The 10,724-nt window shown below is 45.0% G+C and overlaps 2 long non-coding RNA genes across 2 annotated transcripts; one reads left to right on the top strand and one right to left on the bottom strand.

The window, feature by feature from the left end:
- Positions 1–6,799: 6,799 nt before the first annotated feature.
- Positions 6,800–7,868, top strand: LOC135396068 (uncharacterized). Its single transcript, XR_010423282.1, has 3 exons — positions 6,800–7,601; positions 7,662–7,733; positions 7,794–7,868. It is a non-coding gene; the product is annotated as an uncharacterized LOC135396068 (long non-coding RNA).
- Positions 7,869–8,369: 501 nt separating this feature from the next.
- Positions 8,370–9,759, bottom strand: LOC135396067 (uncharacterized). Its single transcript, XR_010423281.1, has 3 exons — positions 9,552–9,759; positions 9,287–9,425; positions 8,370–8,478 (listed from the first exon to the last, which is right to left on the bottom strand). It is a non-coding gene; the product is annotated as an uncharacterized LOC135396067 (long non-coding RNA).
- Between the last annotated feature and the right edge of the window lie 965 nt (positions 9,760–10,724).

Genomic DNA, 10,724 nt, shown 5'->3' with positions numbered 1-10,724 from the left:
AGTTATCTTGCCTTATTTCCGTTTTGCCATATCTTGGCCTCCCACTGCAAGCCTTGGACGGCTCCTTTTCCCTAGTCAAACAATGGACAACTGCATTGACGAAAATATTTGTTCCATGTCGCGAACGACCCGCCGCAATCAGTTATCTTGCCTTATTTCCGTTTTGCCATATCTTGGCCTCCCACTGCAAGCCTTGGACGGCTCCTTTTCCCTAGTCAAACAATGGACAACTGCATTGACGAAAATATTTGTTCCATGTCGCGAACGACCCGCCGCAATCAGTTATCTTGCCTTATTTCCGTTTTGACCATATCTTGGCCTCCCACTGCAAGCCTTGGACGGCTCCTTTTCCCTAGTCAAACAATGGACAACTGCATTGACGAAAATATTTGTTCCATGTCGCGAACGACCCGCCGCAATCAGTTATCTTGCCTTATTTCCGTTTTGCCATATCTTGGCCTCCCACTGCAAGCCTTGGACGGCTCCTTTTCCCTAGTCAAACAATGGACAACTGCATTGACGAAAATATTTGTTCCATGTCGCGAACGACCCGCCGCAATCAGTTATCTTGCCTTATTTCCGTTTTGCCATATCTTGGCCTCCCACTGCAAGCCTTGGACGGCTCCTTTTCCCTAGTCAAACAATGGACAACTGCATTGACGAAAATATTTGTTCCATGTCGCGAACGACCCGCCGCAATCAGTTATCTTGCCTTATTTCCGTTTTGTCATATCTTGGCCTCCCACTGCAAGCCTTGGACGGCTCCTTTTCCCTAGTCAAACAATGGACAACTGCATTGACGAAAATATTTGTTCCATGTCGCGAACGACCCGCCGCAATCAGTTATCTTGCCTTATTTCCGTTTTGCCATATCTTGGCCTCCCACTGCAAGCCTTGGACGGCTCCTTTTCCCTAGTCAAACAATGGACAACTGCATTGACGAAAATATTTGTTCCATGTCGCGAACGACCCGCCGCAATCAGTTATCTTGCCTTATTTCCGTTTTGCCATATCTTGGCCTCCCACTGCAAGCCTTGGACGGCTCCTTTTCCCTAGTCAAACAACCCCAAGAACACACTGTCATCCCAAGGCTATCCTAAGGTTGTCAGATGGGGACAGGAATGGCATCCCTAGGATGTCAAAATCTGATCCTCAGAATGTCATAATACTGCCCCTTTGGCATATGAGATGACGTCTCCGAGGCTGTCCCTCGCCCATCCTCAGTGATCAATTTAGGACAGTTTAAGTACACATGAAGAACAATGCTTTCCGACAATTCTCTGCTTTGATTTGTTTTATTTTGCGTTTTCTGGCACGCACTTCCGCCAAGTGCTTACACAAGTTGCACCAAATTGCAATGACACCAAAGTTATGGAAGCGTTTTTGTTGTTCCTGTGGGAAACAGAACCTTGTGAAGGACACTAAGTCGGAGAAATCCTCGCAAGGGTGGGACAAGCTTGCCCACTCAGAAACCCACTCCGAAAGGTACTTGAATTCTCTTTAGAAAAAAAATCTTCCCGGAAACAACACCGCAAGCGATGTTGCCCCGACGACCGTTTTACGGGCCGCGCATTCCAAGACACGGCCCACCCGGGGGCGGACCGCGTTATCAAGGCGCCCTTCTCGAAATATGAATTCTCGAATATGAAATATGAAACTTGAATTCTCTTCCGAAGCCGAAACAGATACGATTTGTTGCTTATAACCGCGTCCCTCCGTAAATACGGGAGTCCTACTAGCCTGCTACGCAAAACGAAGGGTGAGCTCTCCATGTTTCTTTCGATTACGCAAAGAAAAAATACTCAAAGCGAGGAATCGATTGAAGTATTAGGTTTGCCTCATTCCATAGTCTATGTTTCTTACTCACGTTGGTTTGAGACATTCAGGCAGGAACCTTGAACGTCAAAAGTAGTGTGACAGAATCGCGAGTTTCTGTTCTTTCCACGAGATATCGTTCATGTATCATAGACATATCTCTGGGGGAATGTTCGAGAATCATCTCGCCATTCGGCGACATCCGTTCGTCCTGTTCTGGAGGAATGCTTTCCGAATGGGACCATACTGCTGCAACAATTTCTCTTTCTTTAATGTTTATTTATTTATTTATTTATTTATTTATTTATTTATTTCGTGGTACGTTAAAGGCTATTGGGCACTACATAACGGACTGAATGTTGACTTGATTCAGGATCCCGTCGACCCCAGCGTCCTTCTAAAGCCTCCTGATTGGACTGTATTTTTTTAAGAAACCGTTTAGGTCATCCAGGAGAAACTTCGCCAATGTGGTCGCATCGCCGCACTGCACATTACTGCTTCTGTGCACGTCGTCCTCATGAGGTGAAGCAACCAGGCTGTCCAGCTATATCTCTGAACCACTTCTTAGCGATTCTTCTGAAAATAAGGTGTGGGAATAAAATCGCTCAGCTCGTCGCAGTTTTGTGCTCGTCTTCGACGAGATTCCTTGAGCTCTCAGGCTTCACGCCTTCCAGTCTCTGTTTCTCAGCATCATGAATTTCCTGTGAGCCCGCTTCAGACACAAGGGAGGCTGCTTCACTCTTTGGACTCTCGGGAAAGTCCGCCTTGACACTTCTGGAGGTTCTCCCACTGACGGAGAAATGTTCGGACACCGAGAACATGGTGTATCACCGTCACGCCTTGTCGAGTCCGACGTAAACCACTCGGAGGGGTTCATTCCGAGAATCGCGGGACACCCTCCCTAAAGTCGGCTACACCTGCATATCCCATAGGTGCAATGTATTGCACCAAGTTTTTCTCTTGCATCTCAATAAACCCAGTGTTACCAGAAAATGTCCATGTCTGGACTAACGAATGAGACCCCCTACGACATTTTGATAGCATAATGTCGCCTCTAGAACCACAGAATTTTTTGCACGACCAACTCAGCCTAATTCGCGTTTCTTCTACGGAGTAACGGCTGGCCGTACGTCTTTGCTTGCAAATATCTACGAAATGCTAAGCTCCCCAAGAAATGTCCACCATGGGACGTGAAGGTGAAAGATTCTACTTCAAACTGAGACGAAGGACGCCACCCAAAGTAGAGTCAATTTTTTGCCCAGGGCGTATAAAGTTCTCGGTCAATACGAGGCTTCTGTCTTCACATGAAAGTAATTGCTACAGTTTGAAGCCGTTCTGAGCGTTTATGTTCATAACAGTGTTGTAATCGCTGAATGTAGATTGTGGAGCATGCAGATGCGCTCGCATTTTTTGCGGGATATCACATATGGATTGCAAGTGCTGGCAGCTCGTGAAGAACGGAATGCTTTAGAATACTTTTGCGTCTTTATAAGGTATATTTGTTCACGGTGATCATATCGAAGCATATTTACAGTACACAGAATAACAACTTGACAACGAAGAAGACAAGGTAAGAAGGTAACGTAATATGCAGAGCATCCCGGGTGGATGAGAGTGCACGTGTCATGAACTGCTTTAGGCTGTTGTAAGCCTTAACGTTACTTTTGATGGCAGGTTCTTGTCAGATTTCTTGATAGGCTCTTCTCACGTTACATGCTAACTCGCTGTAATCCTGGCAGTTGCGCCTGGATGTTCCTGGCAAGGCAACACCGAAAGCAGTCTCCAGTTTACGGCCTTTCTGTCCATTTCTTCACGTACTTAGGAGTGTTCGCTCTGTGCACATGATCCACCGACTTCCTTCTTTACTTCAGCGGTGTGGCGTTAATGGCTTCAGATGTTATATACTCAATGATTTCTTCGACCACGTCGGGCTGGTGCACAAATGGCTCACCCTGTGAGCTTCCTTCAAATGTGGGCGACATATTGCTGCTTGCTGTGATTCAGCCACCTTTGCTGTGAAGTAGTTGAAGCAGCATCTGCACTGCTAGGCCATTTCTGCCTTCGGTTTGATAAGCTGGAACCACATTCTTTATGGCAGCTACGCCGATCTCCGAAGTAAAGACAAAGTTCTTTATCCGAAACACTTCTTTTGTGTGTATGAGGCGGTAGTCAGCGCAATACGCACGGTCAGCACTGTACAACGAAGAGGCCATTGAGGTAGGCGTGATGCCAGGACGACACAGTACAGTAATGCAGATGTCTTCACATACTCTGTATAAGGGCACTCCGTGCACTTCTGCAGTCGAGGATGATGCGAAACTTTGCGCAAGGTGTCTTCCGAGAGTTAATCCCACTAGGACCTTCCCATGATCGCAGCATGTCGAACCGAAGAACATATTGGACAGCGACGCCAGTAGGGCTGTAGGAACTCCACCTCCTCTACAAGTCTTTTAGTAAACGACAGCGGTGCTTTGCCTTGCAAATATGGACACACCGAAGCAGCCCTAAATACTTCACGCAATTAGATCACGCTCGTTAGGACAGTTAATCAGGTGGTGATGTAAGCTTAATCAATTAAGTTACTCAGAAAGTGGTAACACCTTCTTGAGACACAGGACGTATCTCTTTTTGAAGTACAGCCCTTCTATGTTTGTTTGCTTCTTCCTTTATTTGTTCTGATTATTTGCAGGCACGGTTGCGCCAAACTGAATGTCCTTCTCCAGCACTCACATGCTTTTGTTGAATACAACTGCAGCGTGAGAAAAGCTGCTTGGGGACGGGGTCCTGGTATCCAGTGCTGACTTTGTCATGCTTATTATGTGGAGCATGTTCCAAACAATGCAGCTCCACGTATGGTCTTCAAATTGCAACAGGACTATTTGGAGGTTGAAACAGTTGTGATTTTGTCATTTTGGCCCTCGTGCCCCAGTCTGTGAAACGCAAACAAAAAAGTCTAACACGATATGCTTTTGTAATGAAGATCACTGATGATGAGTAAAGAGAATATACGAGTTCAAGTTTATTCAATACTTTATATCATTCATTATATTATTCAACATTTTATGTCAAGCTTATACAACATCAAGTTTATTCAAGTTCAAGATTTATTTCTTGCACTTATGCGTTTCAGGATACAATGAACGTGCAGGGAGGTCGCAAAAGGCTACATTTATTGTTTTGTGACCTTGCTACAATGGCAATATATATTTTAGGAATGACAATGGTCAGGTACGCTCTCTAAATTTGTAGCACTCAATTTTAGGTTGGAATGAGCAATGAATAGCAACTTCCCCACTGATATTTTCTCATATATGCTAAATTTTAAATTTAATGTGATCGAATATGTGATAATATAATAATAATATATAAGAATATAATATGTGATAAATGAATGTGATCAACAGTAGATGTAAACAACATGAGTAGCCAGAGAAGTGCATTCTCAATAAATAATTGTCTTCTTATAGCGTATATGTGCATGCCTATTAACTGAAACAATTATCACAGTTCCCTGACAAGTTTTAATTTCTGAGAGTGTACTGTAGAAGCTGCTTAGATCTACAACAGTTCATACAAGGTATTATATACTGTGAATGCCTTTAAAAATCCCATGTGACACATATCCCTTTACTTTCTGGAGATGCTGTGGTAGTCAAAGTTTGCGGGCATTACGCAGGTTCTGCACCCATTTCTTGAGTATGTCGAGGCAGCTGTGAAGTAACCTGCATTGATGATGATTATTCCAACTTTTATGGTGCATCGACAACAAAGGAAATAATACATCAGAACACTGGTTTGGGTGCAACCAGTTAAAAATGAATATGTTGTTTAATAAATGCATTGGACAAATGTTAAAACAACAGTTTAAAACATGGTTTACAATCCCTGTATCTTCTAATAATTAAAAAGATTAAAAACTATTCTAAAAAGAATATGGGGAACTCTTCTAAAAAGAATTATAATCTCTAATTATTATATTGCTGGGTTAAGGAGCCTAAAGTGTAAGGTGTGTTTCTGATGTGAACATGTAAGAAAATATGCAAAACTGAGAGAGGCTAACCACAGTGCGTGCACTGAGGTTGTTCCTTCCTGTAAAGTAGAAACCAGTGGATGAGGAACGTGATACTTAACCTGTACACCCAGCCGTATCACACTGGGCAGCCCTCATGACGAAACCTGTATTGAGAGACCACTTTTGCCTTAAAACTCCTACAAATAGCACGACACGCTACAAATTATTACTATCGTAACAAGCTGACGATACAGCTCAGACACAAAGGCGTTATTCAAGTCGCGCCACACCACCGTTACGTAGGATTCTTTGTCACAAATCAAACCAAGCCACAAAACAATACCAATACATGGTAAAAATGTGACAATCGTGGTCTTATTATGACGTAATACCGAACTTGTGCGCGAAGGTAATTCAAAGAAATGAATGTGGCACTTGCTTCCGCAGAGAACACCGTGTACCATGCTAGCAATGCATGCAAAAAAGCGCTCGAGTGTTCGCACATATATTGACGACAACACTACCTGTGTAGTGTAACATGTTCTTTCAAGCATATTATGCACTCAAACTGTATTTGCCGCCGGGTAAAATGCAAGTGTGCTCGATTGAACGTCGGAAGAGCGATCAAGCAACCTGCATCCAGTGCTCCTTTTTGGCAAAGAAACACTTCATAATGGTCAAATAAATGTACAGAATGGACGCCTATTTATTCCTTGATGAAGAGTGACTCACCTGTATAAGTTTAGGCCCTGTAACCTTGCCAGTACGGTTGGTACGACCGTAATTGCAAGAAGTTGCCATGATCGCTGCGGCGGCTGTTGTGGACACCGTAAGATGGCGGCCGGTTTCTTCACGCTCGCGCTCCCTATCCGCGATCCAGCCTTTTACAATGGAGATCGGTTGGGACAAAGAAGAAGAAGTAGGGCGAATCGGTTTAAATCTCGTGAATGCACGTAGTCAGGTAAGCACATTTCTGTTCGCACATCCTGTTCTTTGCGATTTGAGCGTGGTGCACCGTATGCCTGGTTTTGTTCAACTTATGTGACACCCGTAAATCGTGGCTCGCGTTTGCTGTGAAGCGTCTCCCTAGTTCTGTGTGTACGCTGGCTCGTAGGGTGATCAAGGCGCTCTTGTTGTAATGTATCGTTGCGGAAGGTACCCTTGTGCTTTGAACACTCTGATGGGCTAGTTGACCACCGTAGAGGTGTACATGAAGCGAGCAGAATACCGGGCTGTCATGCATGCATGATGTATGTACACGGCGGCGAACTATGCAAAACTCGGATGTCACATTTTGGGACGTTACAAGAACACACCAGGGCGGTCGCCTCGAATCGATTTGCTCTCCGAAACCACGAAAGTATGCCACGTCCATTCGTGCTCGCGTCAGTTCACTACGAATATAGAGATAGTGTCACACATGAAGCAGCACATACGAGAGGGTCATGATCAGATGACCTTATGAACGCTGCCAGAAGTAGTTCCGTGCCGTCTCCGCGTTTTGTGTGCACCTTCTCGTTCTTCCTTTGAAAAAATAAAACAGTGACTCTAATTTCCTTTCTCTTTGAAGTGTTTTGATGCCAGAGGTTACTGATGGGTGCACATGGTTCCTTCGTATGTTCTTCCTTCGAAAAAATAAACGGTGAGTATAATTTCATGTCAATTGCTCGGCTCCCTGTAACAGTTTCCTTTCTCTTTGCAGTATTTTGATGCCAGAGCTGACTGATGGGTGCACATGGTTCCTTCGTATGTTCTTCCTTTGAAAAAATAAACTGTAAGTATAACTGCATGTCAATTGCCCTGCTCCCTGTAACAGTTTCCTTTCTCTTTGCAGTATTTTTATGCCAGAGCTGACTGATGGGTGCACATGGTGCCTTCGTATGTTCTTCCTTTGAAAAAATAAACGGTGAGTATAATCGCATGTCAATTTCCCGGTTCCCTGTAACAGTTTCCTTTCTCTTTGCAGTATTTTGATGCCAGAGCTGACTGATGGGTGCACATGGTTCCTTCGTATGTTCTTCCTTTGAAAAAATAAACGGTGAGTATAATTGCATGTCAATTGCCCGGCTCCCTGTAGCAGTTCCCTTTCTCTTTGCAGGGTTTTGATGCCAGAGGTGACTGGCGCATTTTCATCACTATATACATGGAAAATAAATCCCAATGTGACAAACATCACAATGTGCTGCGCATGGTCATTGCTTAAATTGCTCTCATTGCTCCGACTATATGTAGAAAAAAAAAAAGAGGGGCTCCAGGGACGGTCACAGCACGATAAGGGTATACGGCATATGCCAGTTAAAACTACTGGCCACTGCAGTTTTTTTAACGACCACAGCACAGTAATTCTACACGGCGTATCCCTGTTAAAATTACTGGCCAATGCAGTATTTTTTCACGGGCACAACTTATACGGGGCCACCGTAAAAAAAAACGGCCAATGTTTGACAGCCAACTTTCCTTGCATTTGCCCGTTTTTTTTTTACGGTGAAATTTTTTACAGTGCAGTGGAGATTTATTGTAGACCAGGCTGCTTGGTGGGGCGGATAGTGGGAGCGAATGATTGGAAGGGTGAAGGCCGTACTGCGGAAGGTACTTTGCCGGTCGTCCCTCAATTTAGAAGAGCTCGTCACGTGCCTGGTAGAGGCTGAGGCCTGAAATGATACCTGAAATGATAGGTCTGTCTGGGTGATTTTCCTTATGAACTTTGATCAGAAGGTAAATTGTCTTTTGTAAAATGTGTCAATTTAATTGTCTCCAATACATCCCGAAGCGCCGAAAAAGAACCGCTAAACAAACCAATTGTTGTCAACTCGTGTCTGATCCCCTATCAAGACACAAGCGAGCCTAACAGCGAAGCATTGACACCCGCGCATTTCCTCGTCGGGCGTAGTTTAGGCATGCACTCTGCCTAAGACTATAGACTGCCGTAGACTATAGTACATCGGCAACGCTTAATGGATAAATTTTGGAATAAATGGACCGAGAAAAAGCTGCTCGAACTACGTTCTGCCCATCGTTTCCCACACAAGCCTGGAAACTCAGTGAAACCGGGGGACGTTGTTATGCCACATGACAATGTACGCCCTAGGCTTTTTTGGAAGCTCGGTCGGGTAGAAAAGACATTCGTTGGGCGAGACGGCAACATTCGAGCCTGCGAGATTAAGCTCAGCAATGGAACTAGACTATATACGTCGACCAGTGCAGTTGCTCTACCCGATGGAAATGAGCCAATAGTCATCCGGGGGGGGGGGGGGGGAGGATGTTGTGAATGGTGGACTCGTATCGGAGTTTTGTTACGAAACGAAGAGAGGAACGAGGACGACGCTCATGCGGGCCGGTAGATGCACGCGAACTTGGGCGGACTGGAACATTATTTGTTTGTCTGTTGGGTAGTTGACACGTATTAAACGGTATTCGTAGTTTTTTTATGTGCGCTTGCTTGGCCTCTTCGTTACTAACCTTCGTAACGCAGCCGACTGCCACAGTAGCCACTTCACTCTCTTCATTCCACGTGTCGACACAACTGTAGACATTTCGTCTTCCTTCGTAGCAACCTTTACATCTCCCACCGGAAGTCGTTGGCAAGACTGGTTCTGGTCTACCGACAATATTAAAATGGCGCTCCGTCAAAAAAAAAAAAAAAAAAAGGGAAGCGTAAAATTGAAGTAAAGTAAAAGTACACGGAAACCAAAGATTTCCAAAGACCATGGCGCGACATACAAACCAGAGGCAACCAGAACACCCTGCTGCTTGAGGAAGACGAATCTCCGAACCCAAGTGGACAGACATGCTCCGTCCGACCACCTGATGATGCTGGCATTGGCCTGCCGACTTCGATTTCCCATCTTGCAGTAGTCGTCACGCCACCGTACCGTATTTTCAAGCTTGAGCGTAGCTTCTTCGTCCGGTACCTCGTTCTCTTCAACATCATCCTCGTCTCCCATCATTGCTACGTTGTCTTCGTCGCTACCTTTGTTCTTTGCCGGAGCATCCTCATAAAAGCAGATGTCGTTCAAGTCCTCGCTGAAGAGATCTTCGAGCTTGGTATCACTTCCACGCCCGAATACAATCCGCGATTCGTGGAAGATGCCTTGTTCTCGTCCCCTGAACCTAATACAGCTGATCCTGTGCTATCAAACCTGTTACGTTTCTGTGGACTGTATCCTGCAACATAGTAGATAGAATCTGAACTCCCTCTAGCGTTGAGTCCCCCACCGCCGACCTTACTTCGCTGCCAGAGCCATAGTCGAATTCTCTGTCAGATGGCTCGTCACTTTGATCTCAGACTCCCTCTTCGGACTCTCTTCTCAATGCGACTCGCTTTAAGCATCTGACTTGTCTTCATTTAACCTACGCACCTCAGTTTGCAATCCCGAGTCGCACGTGGACAGATGGAGAGAGGACAACAGGAAGGACTGGAGGGACAGGTGTGCGTGTGTGTTTCTTCGTTTCGCACGTCTCTCTTAGCCTTCTCTCTCCTCTCATTTCCCTTTTTCTTCTTTGTGCATTTCTGTTTTGTTTATCCCTTATATGTAGAATAACAAGCCCACACTCCATTTGACTGCCCCCCCCCCCCCTCCCCAGAGTGATGAGTTACATGAGTTGGAGAATTCGTATAATCCCCAGATAAGAATAGGCATTTTCTTATGTAGAGAATAGTTCAACATGTTTTTCGAAGAGACAAACGAAGTTAGATGGGTTACCAGAGGGAGGCCGATACACAGCATCAACACGAAAACTGTGTGTCATTGCAGCAGCAGAATTTCAATATCATCATTTAGCACGCACACATAATTCACTTTGGTAAATGTGATGCCTGACTTAAAACACAAGGCCCCTCCCCCCTCTTTAAGTAAGCCGGTAACTTACGCGGACATATCAATTAAAGGACCACTAA

The sequence above is a fragment of the Ornithodoros turicata genome, chromosome 5 (genome assembly GCF_037126465.1).
Source record: "Ornithodoros turicata isolate Travis chromosome 5, ASM3712646v1, whole genome shotgun sequence".
NCBI lineage: Eukaryota > Metazoa > Arthropoda > Arachnida > Ixodida > Argasidae > Ornithodoros > Ornithodoros turicata.
This window is presented reverse-complemented; position numbering and strand designations above follow the sequence as displayed.